The sequence below is a fragment of the Lactuca serriola genome, chromosome 5 (genome assembly GCF_051521515.1).
Source record: "Lactuca serriola cultivar US96UC23 chromosome 5, Lser_US96UC23_V15, whole genome shotgun sequence".
Classification (NCBI taxonomy): Eukaryota; Viridiplantae; Streptophyta; class Magnoliopsida; order Asterales; family Asteraceae; genus Lactuca; species Lactuca serriola.
Window position 1 is genome coordinate 288,172,274 of NC_136412.1, and position 20,503 is coordinate 288,192,776.

Below are 20,503 nucleotides of genomic sequence, written 5' to 3' on the forward strand. Positions count from 1 at the left end.
AGAAAAGGATTGGGAATCCTTTCCAAGTTGGAACCTGTAGGGATCTAGTTGAATCGAAGTGGGGGAGTGTTATCCCAGTAGTTAGGCGATGGGGTAGGAGCACAAATTGGATGCGTTCACCTCCTAGCTAAGAAGGAAAGCATTTGTTGTAGCCATTTGGATTGAGCAATGGGGAGTCAGGAGTTTGAGAAACATCCTGATGTTGAGTTCATGTATTCGCAGTAGTAGAGGACTGGTTTAGGAAACCAGGTTGTTGTTTCCCGGTGGCATGCGAGTTAGTCAGGATGTTAGACTGTGGAGAGCTCGTTGTTGGAGGTTTTTAGGCTGGTAGCCAGTAGTTAGAGGAGTGTGGGCGGGGGCTCGAATCTCTTAGTTAGCGGAGTGTGAGCGAGGACCGTATCTCCTAGTTAGTTGGATAGAGATCGAGAAAGGATATTTTGTGGAGGAATCAGGATGGTTTAGGACCTGTGTAGCCCTAGATAAGTGAGATTGGGGGTATGTTCACTCAGTAGTATGGTTTAGGTGGGACCCGTGGGCAAGGGCCTTGCGATAGTAGCAAGACAAGTAAGACTTGATGGAGAGACCGCTCTAAGATATAGGTTGGGTGAGACCCATGGGCAAGGCCCATAATATTTTAGCAGCGCAGGTGGGCCCTAGTAGAGGCCTTAGAGTTAAGTTAGGGAATCGAGGATCCCAGGACTTAAGGAGCCAGAGTAGCAAGGTAGATAGAGCAGTTTTAGCTAGCCGAAGTTTTTTCGGAGGTCGCTAGGAGCAACTGAGAGCTTGAGTTAGGGTTCGGTGACCGGAGGGAATCCGGTATTCTGGTTGGTGGGCAGAATGGTTCGAACCTGGGAGGTCCCCGTTCTTTCGGAAAAAAGACAAAAGGCAGCATGGTGTTCGGGCAGAAGTGTCTATCATGATGGTTCCTGTTTGCGAAGAAGCTAGGGGGTTTGCAGAAGTTTGAAGTTCGCCTTCTTCAGAATGGAAGACTGAGTCGGCTTTTAGTATCTTAGGGATGTTGTTTCGCGTGTAGAATCTCATATTGTGTTTCGCATATCAGTTGATGTGGGGATGGGTGTTAGTAAGGAGAGACTTCGAGGACGAAGTCCAATTTAAGTGGGGGAGAGTTGTCACACCCTGTTCTGAAAGTATCCGTTATTGGATTTCAGGGGCCCAGGCTAGGGGCATTTCAGTATTTTATTGGTCTTGAAATTTTTATTCGAGAGTTTTGGGGTCGGGGTCTGTTTCTAGCAACGTAGGGCTTCTCGCCACCTTTTAGTGGATATAAAGTTCGTCGGAAATGGACATAGAACGAAGGAGTTATAGCACTTTGAAGTTATTGGCAATATTGGTCCTTAATGGAGAAAGATGGCATGAAAGGACCATGCATGCAAGGTGGTCAGCATGACTACGCCCAACGTAATAAGGGTAAAGTGATAGTGGGTGTTGAAGACGTACACCCAACGTACGCCCAAAGTCCTTAAACCCTAACTTTTAGGGTGAGCCGCTATATAAGGAACATAATGGCTCAAACCCTAGCCTCCTTATCTGTCTCCAAATCTCAAAGAAACTCTAGAACGCCTCATCTCTCCATCCTTGGGTGATTTTGACTTCAAGAAGCTCATTTTGGTGGTGTAAGCTTGGAAGAAGAAAGGAGGAAGTTGGCAAGGAAGAACTTGGGAATTTGGAGCTTATAGATCTGGAATAGCATCATCATTTGGAACTCTTTGGAGGTATAAAGTTCATAACTTTACTTAAGAATGCTTAGATCTTGTGTATTCTGGTTTTGGAGTTATTTTGGTCCCAAGAATGGATCTTTGTGATGAAATCTCATTTGTGAGCTTAGGGTTGCCACCATCAGAGCTGAAAGGGTCCTTTAAGCAGTAAAGTTACCATCTTTGAGGTCTTAATGGGTTCATGCATGAGTTAAGACCATTTCCATGGAAGTAGAAAGTCATTTTTTGGAGTTTGGACTTGTTTGGGGCATGCAAAGTCACCAAGTCAGTGACTTTATGGAATAAGACATGGAAAAGGACTTGGATCTATGATTATAGCTTCGGGATCGGAGTATTAAGCACTTAATGAGAAAAGGGCTTAACAGGGGAGTTACGTTGAGCGTACATGCAGGTACACCCAATGTACCATCATTCACCCAGTACGCTTAGCGTACGTAAGTGTACGTCCAACATACTTTGGCAGTTTGGACTTCCAGTTATTGGGCCTCGGATTGGGCCATGCTTTGTTCTTTGGGCCTTAGTAGGCCAACAAAAGTCAGATGATGTGGGCCAAGTCAATTTTTTGGCTTAAGGTAAGGCCTATTAGAGGGATTGGGCCCGATTTAGCAAATTGGGCCATTGTTGGGCCACTAGTGGGCTTGGAAAGCTTACTTAGTATTGGGCGTTAGTTGTGGGCTTTGGATATGGACTAAGTTGGACTAGGGGTAGAATGCTCATTTTACCCTAAGAAGGATTATTGTATTAGATTAAGTGATGTTTGGTATTGGTAGTTCGGGAAGCTGAAGGATCAGCAGTTCGAGAATTTGCCAATCAGCAACCAGAGGGGTATCAGTAGGGATCAGCAGTGCGAGGTGAGTTTCCTCACTGTGTGAATGGGTCTACGGCCACAATGCCGACCCATGTAGTTTATGAGTAGTAAGACCCAGGGGTTAGCCCTAGGCAATGCATGCTAGTATGTGATTCCAGACCAAGGTCCGATGTCAGGCGGGTGCCCGAGGAATGCTTGTATGATAGCTTATACTTGTTGTCTATGTGATACTCATATGTGTCTCGTAGGGATGTAAGTGTGGGCGAGGTCCCGTATCTCACCACTAGCAGGGTATGGACGGGGTTTCATACCTCATTAGTAGCAGAGAAGGGGCAAGGCCCAAGATAGGAGAGAGATGAGTGTGGGCGGGGGCGGGGGCCTGTATCTCACTATCAGCAAGATCATGGACGGGGTTCCATGAATCACCAGTAGCAGGACAGGGGTAGGGCCCAAGGTAGGTGAGGCCTTAGTACAGGAATATAGTAGAGTGTATTTAGCTTACGTGTTATGTTTTATGTTATATGTTGTATATGTTAGCGGACGTGGCCGAAGACAAACGGGGCCTAAGAGAGACAGATCTGTATACCGAGCGGGGATCGATGCCAGGCGGGCCTGATGTTGGGCGGGGCCTGAAGCCGAGCAAGGCCTGATGCAGCGGGCGAGGGCCCAGTATGTGGTTATGTGTTGGTGGTTATGCGTATGCGGTATGGTGTAGGTTAGGGAACTCACTAAGCTTCGTGCTTACGGTTTTCAGTTTTGGTTTCAGGTACTTCCGGTAGCGGAGGGAGGAGCTCGAGGTGATCGCATGGCACACACCATTGTTTGTTTAGCCTGAGATGTTTTACTCTGATAAAATAAAATAATGTTTTAGACATGATACTCTGATGTGATATGTTTTGAATGAATGGTTGACACCTGTGGTTATTAAAACAAAATTTTTGGTTATGATTTTTAGGATGTTACATAATTGAATTAGTATAACCTTATGGAATAAAAGCAATGTCATTTTTAGGTTTCCCTCAAGAACTAGAAATAGCTAGAAACACTTTTGAGAGAGTGAGGAAATAATTTGTTAATTTATTATTTGGTTAATAAATTAATTAGAAATGGTTAAGAATTAATTTAGAATTAAACAGAACTAATTGGAAATTAATTTTATATTAATTAGAATTAATTAAAGGTGCAAGGATTGAATTTCAATTGTTCGGTTACTGAGCAAGAGAGACAATTCTAAAACCTCCATGCGTTTGAACGGTTTTATGTAGGATCCAGAAAGATTTTGGAAGCCTCCTATAGCTGATAAGGAAACTAATTTGAATTTGTTTAAAATATTATTATTTTATTATTAAAATTAGGGTTTTCATCAACTATAAATAGGGACCTTGGTTAGTTCCCAGGGTTCCTAGGATTAGAGTAGAAAATCAAAATCTCTTCCTCATCCCTCCTATATTTCGTTCCTAAGGTTTCTAGAATTTTGGATGAGAGTCATTAGAGGCATCCATACTATTAGTGTTAACTTTCCAGACGAACACTTGATGATCTAGCTTGTTGTAGTCGATTACAACAAATGTATGTATTCTAATCCTTGTAAATTTCGATTATACTTAGATTAGTTGATTGTTTCATAAATATGTTATTATAATGTGAAAACCCATAGGATCTGTAGGTTGTATATATGTTCCCATAAATTGTTTTATGTCAATTATGTTGTGCAAATCTTTATTTTTTAACCTAGAAAACTCATCAAAAAGGGAGGTCTTAGAAGTGATTATAGCCACAATGTGATGGTTGATTTGGGGCGTGTTTGACAAAACTAGCTGCTAACTAGAAACAGGTAACATGTAAGGTGTAGCGGATAGCATTTTGTTAAACGCTACGTGAAGTAGCTTTTGGATTTGGAACGTTTTGTTTAAATTAAACATTAAAAGCTTGTAGTGTCAAATGAAGTTTTTTGTTTAAAACTGAACGCTTTGTCAAACACTATAAGCTAGAAGCTCTCAAACGTTCCGAAACGCTCTGTGCCAAATACACCCTTGGAGTTTTCACAACAACATTCTTTTTATCGGCAAACAAATTAAAAGGAATCGGTTGATTGATAGATTTATTGACTATTTATTTGATTGGATTGTGAATAAAAATAGAAAAATTAGTAATAAAAGAATTTCTTGACGTTTAAATCCTATTTCTTTTAATATCATTCAGTCACTAAAAAAACATAAAAAAGTGTAATATATTTATAAACTTAAGGGGTTTATTGGAAATTTTACTTCATACTAACCTAAAAACATTACTATAGTTTGAAGTGTCAATAGATGAAACCACACAACAAAAATATAAGATACCAAACGAATTTGAGAGAAAATCAAAATTCAATTCCGTATTAGTATAAAGTGTATATAAACACTTGGAGTGTTACCGTTTTAACCCAACAAATATGACATTTTAAAAAACTCAAAAAAAAAAAAAAAAAAAGTAATTTATCAGTTTAACTAAGAGGCAGCGAGGCACCAGTCGCAACCTTAATTTATCGGAACAAATAGCCCGGTTAGCCCAGTGAGATGATATATGTCACCAAAGATGTCATTATTGTGGATACTCTAAACGCACGTGAACCACCCTTGGATGACCACACCGCGTAAGCACTGACCGTAGTGCCACGTATGTTTCCCGGTCAAACAGTCAACGCGTCATGTTGACCCACCACTCACTACCGCAGTCACCTCCCACACATATATATAAGAAACCGCCAATTCCAAAGTCGAAACACATCACCAACGCACTCTAAGTCTCTTAACAATAATACAATAATGGTTAAACCAGAAAAACCATCTGCTCATGACAGGAGTAGTGACGCCAAGTATAAAGGTGTGAGAAAAAGGAAATGGGGGAAATGGGTGTCCGAAATCAGGCTACCAAACAGCCGTGAAAGGATCTGGTTAGGCTCCTACGACACACCGGAAAAAGCCGCAAGAGCCTTCGACGCCGCCCTCTACTGTCTCCGTGGCAGCACCGCCAAGTTCAACTTTCCCGACCAAATCCCTGACATTCCCGGAGGTACATCGTTGCCTCCTTCGGAGATCCAAGCTGCAGCTTCTCGCTTTGCAAACTCCATCTCCAACTCCAACTGCACCACCACCGAAGATAATAACTCCTCCTCTTCCAGTTCTTCCGAGGATTCCCCTTCGCCTTCCATCTCCGACGGAGCTTTTCAGACGGATCATGGTGAGGGTTCGACTTCCCAATCCCCGCAGCTCCACCTAACATCTCCGTTTCTAAATGACTTCAGCTACATGAATCTTGATCATAATGATATTGGTAACAGTACCAACTATAACAATACTGGTGTGCCAGATTTTGGGATATATCCGGGATTTGATGATTATTTCATGACAACGACGCCACCTCCGAGTGATTATGTATACGGAGAAGATAACAGTGATGGGATATACTTGCAAGGGTCATCATTCCTCTGGAACTTTTAAACGTACAATATGTTGTAGCTAGATATACATATACGTTACTATACTGCATGATATGATCGATCAGAATTCTGGAAAAGTTTTAGTTGCCGGAGTTCCTGCGCTAATAACGTAACCCAATTATGGGGAGGGAGATGGACCACCTTTTTATTAATGGGACCAATCTCATGTTTTCGCATTTATTCACAATAGTAATATGTGGATAACTTTTGTGTATAGTGAGATAGAATACAAAATAATATATATCTTCTGGAGATACGCTGTCCATTATATAGTTGTCATTCTCATTGTTTCCTTTCCAATTATTATAGCCAACTTACCAGCTCTCTTTTATGTACCCTGTTTCCCACGTGTTTCATATGTGTTTAATTATTGTTAAGTAGCGAAATTGCTTCTCGTGACATGTGACCCAATTATTATATTTTTTTCGAAATCATCTAAAGTTGGAGTTCGGAGAATTTAAACTTAAGACTCGTTTTATTTTATAGTACTGTTTGAATTTTAAGTGATTACCATTAAACTACAGTTAGTCTAAGTTTAAGTTTTGGGAAATTGAGTATCATTATAGTTTCAAAATCAAGCATAATTGATCGTCTAGGCTAACAATATTAAAATTTTCTGTTAAATCTAATGTAAGAATATCCTTTTTATCTTTCTTTTTTTCTTTCTAATTAATTAATAGGACTTTACATATCCCATCCTCACCACCACCATCGTGTTTTTGTTAGAATTTGGTCATACTATTTAATGTCGTGAAAGTCAGCTGTGGGTGCATTGTTGATCACTTGTTTCGTAATTTACTAAATGGTCAATGGCCTAGCGGTATGGAGTGACCATCTCATATGAGTGGTCTGAGGTTCAAGTCTCGGTGGAGACATAAGTAATTATTTAGGAATAGATTAGTTAGTTTGCCCTTTAAAAAAAAAAAAAAAAAAAAAAAAAAAAAAAAAAAAAAAAACTTGTTTCGTAATTTATGCTGTATGAAGTTCAAACATGCATGAATGGTATTTTGTTTTGGTATTGTATTTTATTTTTTATCTTTTTTTTTCTTTCTAATTAATTAATAGAGTTTTACATATCTCATCCTCACCACCACCATGATGGCCACCACCACCATCATGGTGTTTTGTTAGAATTTGGTGATACTATTTAATGTCGTGAAAGTCAACTGTGGGGACATTGTTGATCACTTGTTTCGTAATTTATTATGTATTAAGTTCAAACATTAATGATATTTTGTTTTGGTATTGTATTTTATGTTTTTATCTTTTTTTCTTTCTAATTAATTAATAGGGCTTTACATATCTCATTCTCACCAACACCACCACCGCCACCACCATGATGTTTTGTTAGAATTTGGTGATATTATTTAATGTCGTGAAAGTCAAATGTGGGTGCATTGTGATCACTTGTTTCGTAATTTATTATGTATGAAGTTCAAACATGAATGATATTTTGTTTTGGTATTGTATTTTATGTTTCTTTTTTATATACTTGGATAGATTAGAACATATAGTTATATGTTTTTTAATGGATGATCTGCTATTGATATTTTTCACCGGAGTTGGTTTAGCTTTTTGTAATTCACCAACAAGTTTTTCGAAATACACACTTGTTTCAATCACCAATGTAAATTTCTTAAATGTGTCGATCTCTTTAAACAATTTCTCTAAACCCTTTTCCTCTTTTAGTTTATCCACATCTAAATCACCAACTATAACATCATTTCTCTGACCACCATGAACTAAACTTTCTTGAATCTTCTCCAAAATTAATTTTCCATACCTGAATTGCTATTTGTAATATCATTTTTTGGTCCACCTTGAGCATTTTTACAATCGACATTTCATCAGCATAAAACGAGATCGACAATGCACTATTAAACAAGACACTAAAATTGTGTGTATATTGTTGGCAATGGTCACGGTTATTAAGTTAAAATGTAGCTAAAACAATACCACACTCTCATAAATAACCTTTAGCCACATAAATAGGAAAAAGTATGGCTAAACTATTTTAATAAAACTGTTACCAAAGATATTTTTGTACTAGTGTTAAAATTACACTCTTCCAAGTCTCCACCAACATTATCTAAGTTTGATTGGAGTTCCCCTATGATAATTTGAAGAATTGTGAGTTCCAATTGCGACAACTTGGGGCAAAGGTGGTTTAGCATAATCTTGAAACCCTACCAAAGGTAACATAATATAATATTAAAAGGTAGGGTATAAAAGTCTTTTTACAATACACTTAACATAAAAATTTAATGGTGTAAGCCTAAAGGACCAGATGTGCTTGATTTTGAACGATTTAGATACTTGGCATTAATTTTCCAAAACTTAGACTATATCTATAGAGGTAAACAACAAGGACCATTTCTATAATGTAGTCTTAGTATAGTTTCTATATCATTCAAAGGAAAATATTATTACAGATAAACATAACCACAAAAATGGTCCTTGTGGTTTGTTGTTTTTGGGGTACATATATGTTTATCTATGTTCATTTATTTTTATGTTATGCATTTGTATGTGGCTATATATGTATATACGTGTGTGGTATGTATATCAGTATTTAGGGGCAAAACACAATGTTTAGAACTAGTGGGGCTGAAGCTAGAACTTCAACTATTTTAGGACAAATTCAAAAATATATCTTTCAAAAGGAGACAATTTTAAAAGAGTAAACACATCTTATGTTATTTATAGCTTAATGCAAAAATTAAGGACCTAAATAGTTACCTATCATTATTTTCACTACAAGAATCTTGTCTTATGCAGACGACGCCTATCCAGACGACACATGTCGTCGCCAAAAGTCGACCTATACAGACGACATGTCGTTCGTAAAGGGTTTTCAAACGTTGACTCCCTGCCTTTGACCAGAAGAGCTATAGAGACGACATGTCGTCTGTATAAACTCGGCAGGAAACGTGAATTTATTAATGATGATGTTGTACATGTATATTGTTCTAGTGATGATTCTGATTGATGGTATGTTACGGTTGTTATACATTTTGATTGCTTAAAATTGATTATTATTTTTTTTAAAGTACGTTTAGTATATTTTCTAATATTTGTTAGACAGATGGCTACACATGTTGCGAGGGGGCATGGAGGAGACGGTGGGGAACGACCTCCACATGAGCGTGCAGACAAGATACCGACGGGTTGTCAATCTTGTAAGTTACATGAATTTCTTAAATATATTGGATATATTTCTAAAGTTTTAAATTTCTAAATTTTTAGTTCTATGTGTCAATGTAGCAAACTCGACGCGTCGGCGTGGAAAAGGAAGATGCTTAAATATGCGAAAAAAGTTCAAGCACAACGGTCAACCTTTACCTGTGGAAATTGATAGCGTCGGTGGGACCTATAGATTCATAAATGCAAATGGCAAAATGTTGACAATGTTTATCTCAAACTTTGTGGCAAATCATGTACCACTCCATTATAGGACTTGGAGATGTGTTCATTTTCATTACTATGAAGCTATGTATCCCGAAATTGAAGTAAGTACAAAATACTTTTTATATGTGAAAAATTTTATACTTTTTAAATGTTTTTTTTACTAATTAAATTTGTTTTTTTTATTGCAGACATATTTTGATCTTGATATGTATCGGGGTACAAATCTATGGGAAGCCGTTCGAGGGACTGTACAGAACGACTGCCAAAGAGCTTATAAACAACACAAACATGACGTGAAAGATTATTTTGATAGTGTTGGTGGATATGATGATGTGGAAGGTGCAAGACAAACTCTACCGGATGATATGGATGAGGAAGCTTGGAATAACATGATCGATCTTCTTTTTTTGGATGAGGGTTATAGGAAGCAGTGAAAAGAAGGTAAAGAAAGCAGGTCCAAACTTCAAATTACGAGTTCTCATGGAAGTAGAACATATGCAAACAGACGACGTGAGGTGGTAACTAAATTTATTTGTATTTTATAAAAATTTTATTAACATTTATATAAATATATTAACTGTTTTTGGTTTATTATAGAGAGAAAGAGGAGAAGACCCGCAACATATCGACGGTTGGAGACAGATGCGATTTAAAGAAAGTCGGGGATGGTGTTTACCACAAACAGAAGTAGTTTGGGTAAGTAATAAACAAAGTTAATAAATTGTTTGATAAAAATGTTATTATTATTTTAGTTAGTTTAAGGTATAATATTATTATTTTAGTGTATAAATTTAGTTATTTTTTTTAATTAATATACTTTTATTGTTTTCTTTATCTTAGGAAAACATTCAACGAGAGAAGATGGTGATGCAATCACAACTCGGGGAGAACGAAAAGTTAAATGAAGAACAATGTCTCGCTCGTGCCCTCGGTGAGAGACATGGGCATATTCGCGGAATTGGAAGGAAACCAAGCATCAACAATAATTTATTTCCAAATGAACATACCAAGCGTTCCAAAGCTTCCACATCCCAATCTTCAGATAATCCCCAAGTTGTTGTATTATCCCAACAAATTCAATTCATGCAGCAACAAATGCAACAAATGAACCAAATGTTTAATAACACTTTCGCGTCTTTCATTCCAAACTTCCAACCACAACCAATGCCACAATTCCAGTTTAATCCCAATATGGTTCCACAAAATAACCCCGAAACATCAAATGAACTCGCGGAGGATGATGATGATGATGATGATGATAATGGTGGTGATGATGATGATGATGATGAGGAGGAGGAGAACTAGAATGGTAATGACAACAATGTTTGTTAAAAACTTGTTTTTTTGTTATTTTGTTTGATGATGTTGATGATGGTGGTGATGATGACGAGGAGGAGAAAAACTAGAATGGTAATGACAACAATGTTTGTTAAAAACTTGTTTTTTTTTTGTTATTTTGTTATGTAGTAGAATTTGAATGGCATGTTATGTTTATTAAGTGTTTTTGGATTTTAATGATATGTTATCTTATGTTTATATTATTCTGCAAATATCCCTTTTGGATTTGTTTTAAATGGTATACATAACAAAACTGGTGGAAGATATTAAAAAAAAATGGCTATAGAGACGACATGTCGTCGGTATAGTTTTCCAACTGTAAAAACGGTTTTCATTTTTCCAAACGACAAGTCGTCTCTATAGCTCTCACTTATCCAAACGACTTATCGTCTCTATAGCGTCAAACTTTTACCGACGACAAGTTGTCTCTATAGGCTGCGAATAAAACTTTTTCTAATTTCCTCGAAAATCAATCCCAACGACCCTTTCCCGACAACATGTCGTCTGGACTGACTATGCTATACCGACGACACCTGTACCGACGACATTTTCGACTTTTACCGACGGACCTATATCGACGACTTTTTACAGACCACATGTCGTCTCGTCTCTATAGACTTTATCGACGACAAGTCGTCTAGACAGATCTCAAAATTGTCGTCTGCATAGTGTACGATCCTTGTAGTATTTGCCAATCGACAAAGACGTGGTTTTATGGTCACATTCTTTTTCTAATATGTGATTCTCAACATTTTGAAACTACTTGTAAAGAATGATTCATCCATTAGTCTCTTATATTAGTATGCAACAAAACAACATTTATAATTTTAATTACAAACACTAATTAATATAACTAATAATCAATTTATTTTAAATGGATTAATATTGAGGGTTACTATGTAGCACAACTAACTAATAGTCTACGAGTAATACAAGATAGCAGTTAAATTGCATTTTGACAAACAACTAAATTTTATTAAAATCAATTTACAAATATTAATATTATAAGTGATAATTAACATTGTAAACGAAGCAACAAAGAAGATAACGGAAGCAAGAAAATAATTTGATAAAAAAAAAAAAAAAAAATTTCGTGTGTTCAAACTGAATTTTACTCGATCGGTTGGAATTTTCACTATGATTTCAATCGGTTGAGTGGAATCGCCTAATAACACATTACGCCTTAAAACCCCCCATTAACCCTCCATAACCTATCAAAATGACTTCCAACACCTCTAATTCCATCTTTAATAACCTGGGATAACTAAATGGAGTTAAATTTGATTTCTAACACTAAATTAACAAACGATTATTATCATTAAAATCCTTAATTCGTTGATTAAAGAATGATCTTTACCATCATCTAATTACAACTACAATTTTAAGATATGACTACTAAACTAAAATCTCTTCAGTATTTTAGAACAAAATAATCTATATTTCAAATCATTATAAGCACTAAATTTATTATCAAACTTGAATTTGGATAGATTAAGAATGATCAACCATTTGCAAAGCTCATAAATTTCATCAAAACTTCATAACATGAAACTTGAAAAAAATTGGATATTTCAACACATGATTTGAATGTATAATCACTAGAATTACATTGAAAACAACATTTCAAAACTAATCCAAACTTAGAAATTAAATTCCATTCGATCCATAAATGAATTCATAATGTCAGGGTTTCAAATCCACCACTAAAGCTTCATAGCTTCATTTTTGCCAAAGAGATGAACTCGCATCATTATATTGGCGTTATAAACTTCAAATTTAGCACAAGACTTGATCTAATCATAAATTTCATCATAGAATTTAGATTTATGGAGCTTTCATAAACCTAGATGAAAATAATGAAGAAGAAAACTACCTTACAAGCTTTCACTTCAAAAATTAGCTTAGAAACACCATTTGATCTTTAATCTTGCTCTGAATTTCATCAAATATCTCTAAACTCGAACTTTATTGATATCTCTAGCTCCCAAAACGTTTGAATGAGTAAGAAGAAAAGGAATTGAGGATTTAGCACATAATTTTAAGATGACGAAAAAATTAGTCCATAACTTTTAAATTTTTCGTTTGTTCCCTAAATAACTCTCATTTAACCAACAAGTCTTAATACTTTTACGTCAAGTCTAGAAAGTTAATTTCTTAACATTGTAAATCAAAATTAAAAGTTTTATCTATCTGAAACACCCCTAGCCTGGGAAGTTTAAAAATACATAATTAACACTTTTTTAGATTTAACATAAAATGTCTTAGAGGTTAAAAGTTTTACAGATAACAAACGATCCCAAGAGTATTTTGAAATTTTATTTTTTTTTAAAAAAGGGCTAGGTATCAAATAGGTATCATAGCAAAGGCTCAGGCACTCCACGAGTCAGAGCCTTCTAAAAGTCATTGCCATATCCTAGCTTCATTAAGTCTTCAATCTGAACACAAATCAAAATGAGTTAGACAATGAATTTGCCTAGTGATTACTCGATGTTGATTCATTTAGAGTAATGGATGGTAATATAGCTTACTCGAAAAAAACCTCAAAAAACACAATTTCAAACACTTAGAACTCTTGGGGTTTAATAACTCAAGTTAAATCGAAGTGTCTTATATGCCTAAAAGGTTGACTTCAAACAATGTTATTTCTAAGAATGACTTATAACTCCCACAATTTGCACAAAGGGTAAACCTTCTTCAATAATCAACTATAAGGTGTATAATAGGTTACTAAAAATGACCAAAATACCCCTAGGGTGCATAAAACTTCCAAACTCTTAGGTTGTTATATTTTAAACCCAATTAAGATTTATGTAAGTAAAATCAGACCAAACAATTAAGCCAAACTCTAGGAAGTGAAAAAATATGAAAAGAAGTCAGTAGGTATTTATGTGTCGAGGTATGCATCGTCGTTTTACGTTACGCGTCACGTCCTACACAACAATTTACCATTTTCAGTTCTCATTTCCATTTGGTCATCCTACTTTGCATATTAACTTGTGGTTCTTATAGTGATTTTTTGTACAATCGCTATAGGTTCCCAAACATATTTAGAAGGAATTTAGACATGATAAAACACTTTACTTAATCCATTAAGTTCATCACAATAATTTTATGGACCTATTTCTCATCAAACTTTACATATGGAGTTAAGTGCTTAAAATGCTCATACACTTACTAATGAATCATGTAGCCTACACAAAAGCTTTTAGACCACATTTAGGGCATAATAAATGCATTTCAACTTTTCCAAAATCAATTCAAATGTTTGTAGACTCGTAACCTAACTTTGGAATTAATATTCCAATTCCATAGTTTCTAATTTTGCCTTTATCGCCAAATAATTCCTAGATCCAATTATAGGTAAATTAATCCTCCGTCTTTTTCATATAAATCATTCCTAATGTATCAATTCATCAACTAGAATATAATCACTACAAATAAAATGATGTTTAGTGGCACATAAAAAGTGTCACTGAAACCCAAAATCCAAAATGTGCAACTAAAAGTCTTGTTGGCAATCAGAGGCACAAAAAAAAATAACATGAAAAACACTACCACTAAAGGCTTCTAGTGGCATTTTTTTATGTTACTATAACACTTTTGGTTTTTTAGCACTTTTTTAATGTCATTATATAATTGTTGACATTAAGGATTTTTTGTTTTTAGCTGCAACTTTTTTTTTTTATCAAAAAGCATTTCTTTATGAAAATTTGGTCCGGTTTTTATAAATTTAAATGGAATATAAAATTCAAAAAAAATAATAATAAATGGACTACATAAAAAAAATTACTTAGATTGAAATTTAACTTGTCTTACAAGAATTTGCAACTATGCTATCAATATTTAAAACCAAAATATCTTCCAAAATGTTTAATAAGATACATCTTTTATGCAGCAAGAAGACACTTCTCTTCCTCAGTCTTTTTAACCATCTGAACCCAATATTATTTCCTAATTTTTTAGCATTTTCAAATTGTTCTCTTGCTAATTGATTGGACTAGGGTTGTATGAATTACATAGAATTGAGAATATTTGGTGTAGAACGAGCTCTCAAAATCAAAGACTTCAACATTTTTACAAAACTTGAAACCAATAAAGATAGTATTGAACTGTTGATAGGATTGAAAATGTGTATAAAAAATCAATCCTTTAAACTAATTAACCATAAAGCTATGGAGAAGAATAAAGCTACATGTACAAAAATGCCCTCAATCTCTTTTTTTACATCAGAGCAAAAACATCATTTAAAAAGGACAAGACCTGTTACATAATAAGGTTGACTACAATGTTGATTTCAAAACTAAAAACGAAAATATATGTATTCTAATGAATTAAGGTTACCCATGAATCATGTCTATTCAAAAAGGGAAGAAATCCAATGCAATGATTCAATTCATGTAGCCTCATATTCACTAGACAACTGTTTGGCAAAAAGGAAAAAAGGAAATGCTAAATACAAATATATATAAGAAAAACCATTAAAAGTTACAATAACAATAATAGTAAGGGTAGACCTTTTGAAATTGAAACAATTTCCCATACATCAAATCCTTCAATTGGGTTGACCTCGATTGCATGGAGCTCATCGTACACAAATCCAAGATTTGCCTAAAGTGATGCTCCTGCGATCTTCCACCAGAAAACAATTGAAGCTAACACAACTATCTAGTGTCACCATTTTCTTGAACACACCCTTTTATTTCTCCTACCTTTCTATGTCTCATCAAACCTTCCAGGTGTCAACCCAACTGTCTTCAAAAACCACAAGCAAAACACCATTGTTAGATCTATTAACACATTAAATTCAAGATTTGGAACTAATAAAACAAAGAAAAGTGTACACTAACCCCTACACAAAATCCTTGAAACTGAGCATCTTCAGCCTTTGGTACATTTAACATTTGAAGAGTGAAAGTTATATTGATATTTAGTTATACATGTGTGTACTTCAATAACCAAGTGGGCTACATGTGAAATTGCACATAAATGAAAACAAAAATATAAAATGTTATAATAAATATGAGATATAATACATATTATGAGAAATAATGAAGATTACCTTATCAGAGGGATATATTGTAACACCCGGCCAATCAGGTAACTTCCTTTCTTCTCTAAAAGTATCAATTACTGCAAAAATGTTCCTTATGCCCTAAATACTTGGGGCGTATGCTGAGCATAAGCCTTTAAAAGGGGCGCAAATGTTTAAGAGTACACATGGCGTAGTCAATGGCTACGCAGGGCATACTCGGCAGATATGCAAACCCTACTATTAAGGGTTTGAGTTGTATTAAAGCAACCTTAATTCCCATAAACTCTTCCACCTTCAACTTCCATCCTCCCAAACAACCCCTTGTAAACCCTAATTTTCATTTGAGAGTTTTTAAGTTATTTAAGTGTTTTGTGTTCATCCTTGAAGGAAGAAGGTTATTGGAGTGCACTTGGAAAGCTTCAAGCATTATAGATATTGGATTTTAACCTCTCAAGCAACCTCCAAAATGTATAAAGTTCTGAACTTGATGAGTGCTGATGTGTGTAAACTCAACTAGTTTTAAACCTACTTTTAATTATAAAATTAACACACAAAGGCAGTGGACCTGTCAATTGTGGTGTAGCTAGATAAGTAGGGTATCGAACTCAGGGAACGGAAAATTTAAACTAATAACTAATTTTATCTAAAACAAGTAATAAAAGGGAAGGTTTTCTCTAGTTTTGCAAGACTAGAAAACTTAAATAAATTAACTAACACGCAATTTAACTAACTTAACAGCTAAAACAAGTTATTACCACTAAATTCAATAATTAAGAGGACTTCTGTTTAGGATCAACTCATTTGATCCTATGGTTGATTTAATGGTAATAGTACAATGGATTAACTTTTTATTGGCTACCGATTCAGGTGATTAGGTTCATATTCGCTATCGCTAATCCTTAGAAAATAAACTAATTCAAGCAGTGGCCAGTTGTCTAAATTAATTAATTCTCTAGGTTATTTATTCGGGTTAAATAAGACTTGTAATGGTTAATTAAATTAATAATTTAATTAGCCTCTTGTTGTTGGTTTATCAAACAAGCTCACACATTAACTTACCCATTCTCTAATTAATCATAATTTCACATTCACTAATCCTAGGCACATAATAAAGTGTTCATATAAATCACATGGGGTAAACAATTAAGAGATGTTCATGTAGCCTAATTGCTTTCCTATTAACAGAAAATAGTTATGGTTAATGCATAAGGATCTTTAACAAGCTTAATTTAACAAAACCACCAATTTAAATTTAATCCTACCCTTAATCAAACCATAGTCCCAAATTTGTCTTACCCAAATAGAAGAATAAGGGTTTAGTTTATAATTGTAGTAAACTTAAGCTCAAAAATGAAGTTAAAAAGTTTAAACATGATTCAAATCAAAAGATTATTAAGAATAAACTAAAGTTGCCTTAATTCTCTTCAAGATTGAATGTAGGGTTGATTCCTCTGCTCCTCACGACCTAACAGCACCTTCAATCGTAATTTTGCCGCCTAGGGTTCTAAAGAAATCCCTAATTTTGATCTCCAAGTCCCTATTTATAGTATTCTGGAAACAGAGGTGACTTGTCGAGTCCAGTGACCGACTCGACGAATCCGTCACTTAAAATCCGTGTACGACAAGGACTTCTTGTAAGGTCCTGAAACGGATCTTACCAGTGATCAAATAACAAACACAATCAATAACTATAAAGAATAAGTAGAAACAAGAAAGATAACAAGCTTGCACACACTTTTCTATTAGGAATAACATATGGTACAACTTGTGGTGAAAGCAACCGTGAATTCTGAGGCATCAACAACTTACAAAAGACCTAGCACACCTCTACATATACTGGACCTGGGCCGACCTTGGGTTTATGGCCGTAAACAGGCTTACGGCCGTAAACTCATTGTTGGCCGTAAACAACACACAATCTACCAAAAGCTATAAATTGACTCAAAAGAACCTATTACATAGAAAGCCTAGACGAAACCACTAATTAGACCCTTCAATCTCTCCCTTGGTTTGGTACTAGCTTGAAGTCAATCTTTGTCCACGATTATCACATCATCCAACCCCATAGCTCCATTCCACATCCGCTTGTTTATAATCTCAGCAACCATAGTGGTGTATTCTTTCGCGGCTGACTCAAATATCTCCTCTGCAACCCTGATCTAATAATGGCTTAAGTGATGAATGTCCCATTTTCTAAACTGAAACAAATCCCTTCTATCATACAAGCGAATGCATCCCTCCTTTAGCTTGATGATAGTAGATGTTGTGGTTTCATCAAATACCCAGTAGAGCATAAAGCTTAAGGATCCATCCGGGTAATCTTGAAGCACGGGAATTTGTTTGACATGATTTGTAGCAGGCCACATCACCACCTGGAGTGGATGACCAGTTTTGGGATCAATAACATTAGGATACTGCTTTATCACAGATTCAGCAGTCTTCATGGATGGAAAACCCTTCTTTACTTGATCTTCCAGAAAGTGTTTGAAGTTAGTCGCTTGCTGATTATCTGTTGGGTTTGAGAAGGGAGATTGAGAAAACTCTGAGAGATCCACCCTGCTCTAAGAATTAAAGTCGTGACAGTCTTTATAAAGCTCCGTATTGCCGCTCTTTCTGCGAACAATCCACATTTTCAGGGGATCATGAAAACCCCAAGATATAATTCCTGACCGATCACCAACGTGTCTCTAAACCTTGCGGCTTTAAGATCCGTAACAGTGATTGTGGATGGATTTCCTGGTGCATTCTTGTCGGAACTTCTCTTGAATAAGAGTTGTCCCTTCTCGGCAGCTTTGGCCTGTTGATCTCGAATAATCTCTGTGACATGAGGAGCATGCACAGGCTCTTCTTCAAAACGATTCACCACACGAGAAGTCTGAGCAGTTAGCACAGCAATAGGATGAGCCTGAGAGTGAAGATCGATTCTATGCTCGTCTGTGGATGTCTTATACTTATCACCAAAGTCTTCTTCAAGCTTCTTCTTGAGATTGAAGTAGCTAGAGGTCAGAAGATTGAAATGATCTTGGAGCTCAGAGATTTTCCTGGACTTGATTGCTTTATCTTCTTGGAGATCAAAAACTTGAATTTTCAAATTCATATTCTCATTCAAGAGATCCTCAACTCGAATGCTAAGCTCAATGTTTTTCTGATCCAGCACATTCACCCTTTGCTGGAGTTCATCGATCACGGAGTCATCTTCTCTTGGCTGACCTTCACTAAAAGCAATTACTTTGCCCTTAGAAGAAGGTGCAGTAGCTTATTCTTGAGCAAGATATTGGGCCAAACGCACAAATGCTGAATCAAGATCAGTTCTTGGAGGAGAGAATCCTGGTGGAATAGAGGAACCACCAGCCTCAAAGAATGTGCTAGGGCCTTCATGAAAAGGTTCTGTAGTAACAATAGCAGGAGTGGTAGTTGGAGTGAATGGCAAGCCCTGAGACAAACTAGAATCTAGATGCCCGAACCTAGGATCTCGTCGTCTTCTTTTGGACGAAGGCTGCGAAGTCTGATATGTTGAGAAATCACCCTGAAGTGGCTCAGATGTAGGTAAAGCAACGCCAAGGGGAGGAATCCCTGACACTGTCACCATTGGAGTTGTAGAGATAGCCACTTGTTCTGTAGTAATGGGGGTTGATTCGAGAGTGTCTTTCGAATCCCTACTCCCCGTTGCTGTGTGAGCAACATCACTGAGATTATCTAGCAGCGATTTGAGGTTGACGTTTGACAGAAAATCGTCATTATTTCCAAAATTATTTGGAATCTCATCTCTGTCGAAACCTGTGAGATCGAGGTCTTCAAGTTGATTAGGCTCAACAGTGTTCTTAGAAGACCCTTCATTGTAATCTCCTTCAACTTGAACATTTTGTAGGTCATGCTCTTCTGCAACTGACACATCAGGAGCATCAGTCTCTTCTCCTTCTTGATCTGACACGGTGATCACATCTCCTTCTGAGATCACCTTTTCCGACGAAGTGTGCTCCGATGAAATCTTGTCTGAAGATCCATGTGACTCAGTGGCTTCGTTCGGTTCAGCAAATCGTCCGAACTTGACCAATGGATACAACCCATGAAAGACCACCTTCCCCTTGTGGTTTTGTTTAATGAGCCCAGTGGTGTGAGGGACCAAAGACTTCATATCGAGTGTTTCTCCATCCTTTACCAAATTGGGAAACTACTTATTGATGAAGAGTTGAACGAACCGAGGGTACATTAGGAAAGTATCCCGAGTAGTGGCATTAATGTTGAACACAAACTCGTCGAGGATAAACCTAGAAAAGTTGAAACTGATCCCCGTAGCAAGAGAAACAATAGCGCCGGTGTTTCTCAGGGATATCTCATCAGCACCGGACCTTCTGCCGGAGATGTAGCTCACGAACACATGGGCTAGAAATCTCCAATAGGGCAGCAGAAGTTGCTTCATTGTTGGTGGAGAATCACCCTCATACCCCCATTTTCCTAAATATTCTTTGAGCATCATCAATACCAATCTCCGTGGGAAAGGTCGGAAGTTCGTTGATCAGAAGAGTTTCTCTTAAAAAGGTCTCATCGATAACAATCTTGCATCCCTGAACGATCGCATTCATAGTGACAGCTCCATTATCGTCCCTTGTCATTTTAGCAGTCTGCCAGAATTCCCGAATGGTTTTCTGGTAGACAACCGTATTCATAGTGATGGAAGAGGCCAAACAGCATTCTCGTAA

General features: G+C 36.3%; 1 pseudogene; it reads left to right on the forward strand.

The window, feature by feature from the left end:
- The first annotated feature begins 5,310 nt into the window (after nucleotides 1–5,310).
- Nucleotides 5,311–6,360, forward strand: LOC145054597 (ethylene-responsive transcription factor ERF017 pseudogene; annotated as a pseudogene).
- The last annotated feature ends 14,143 nt before the right edge of the window (nucleotides 6,361–20,503 follow it).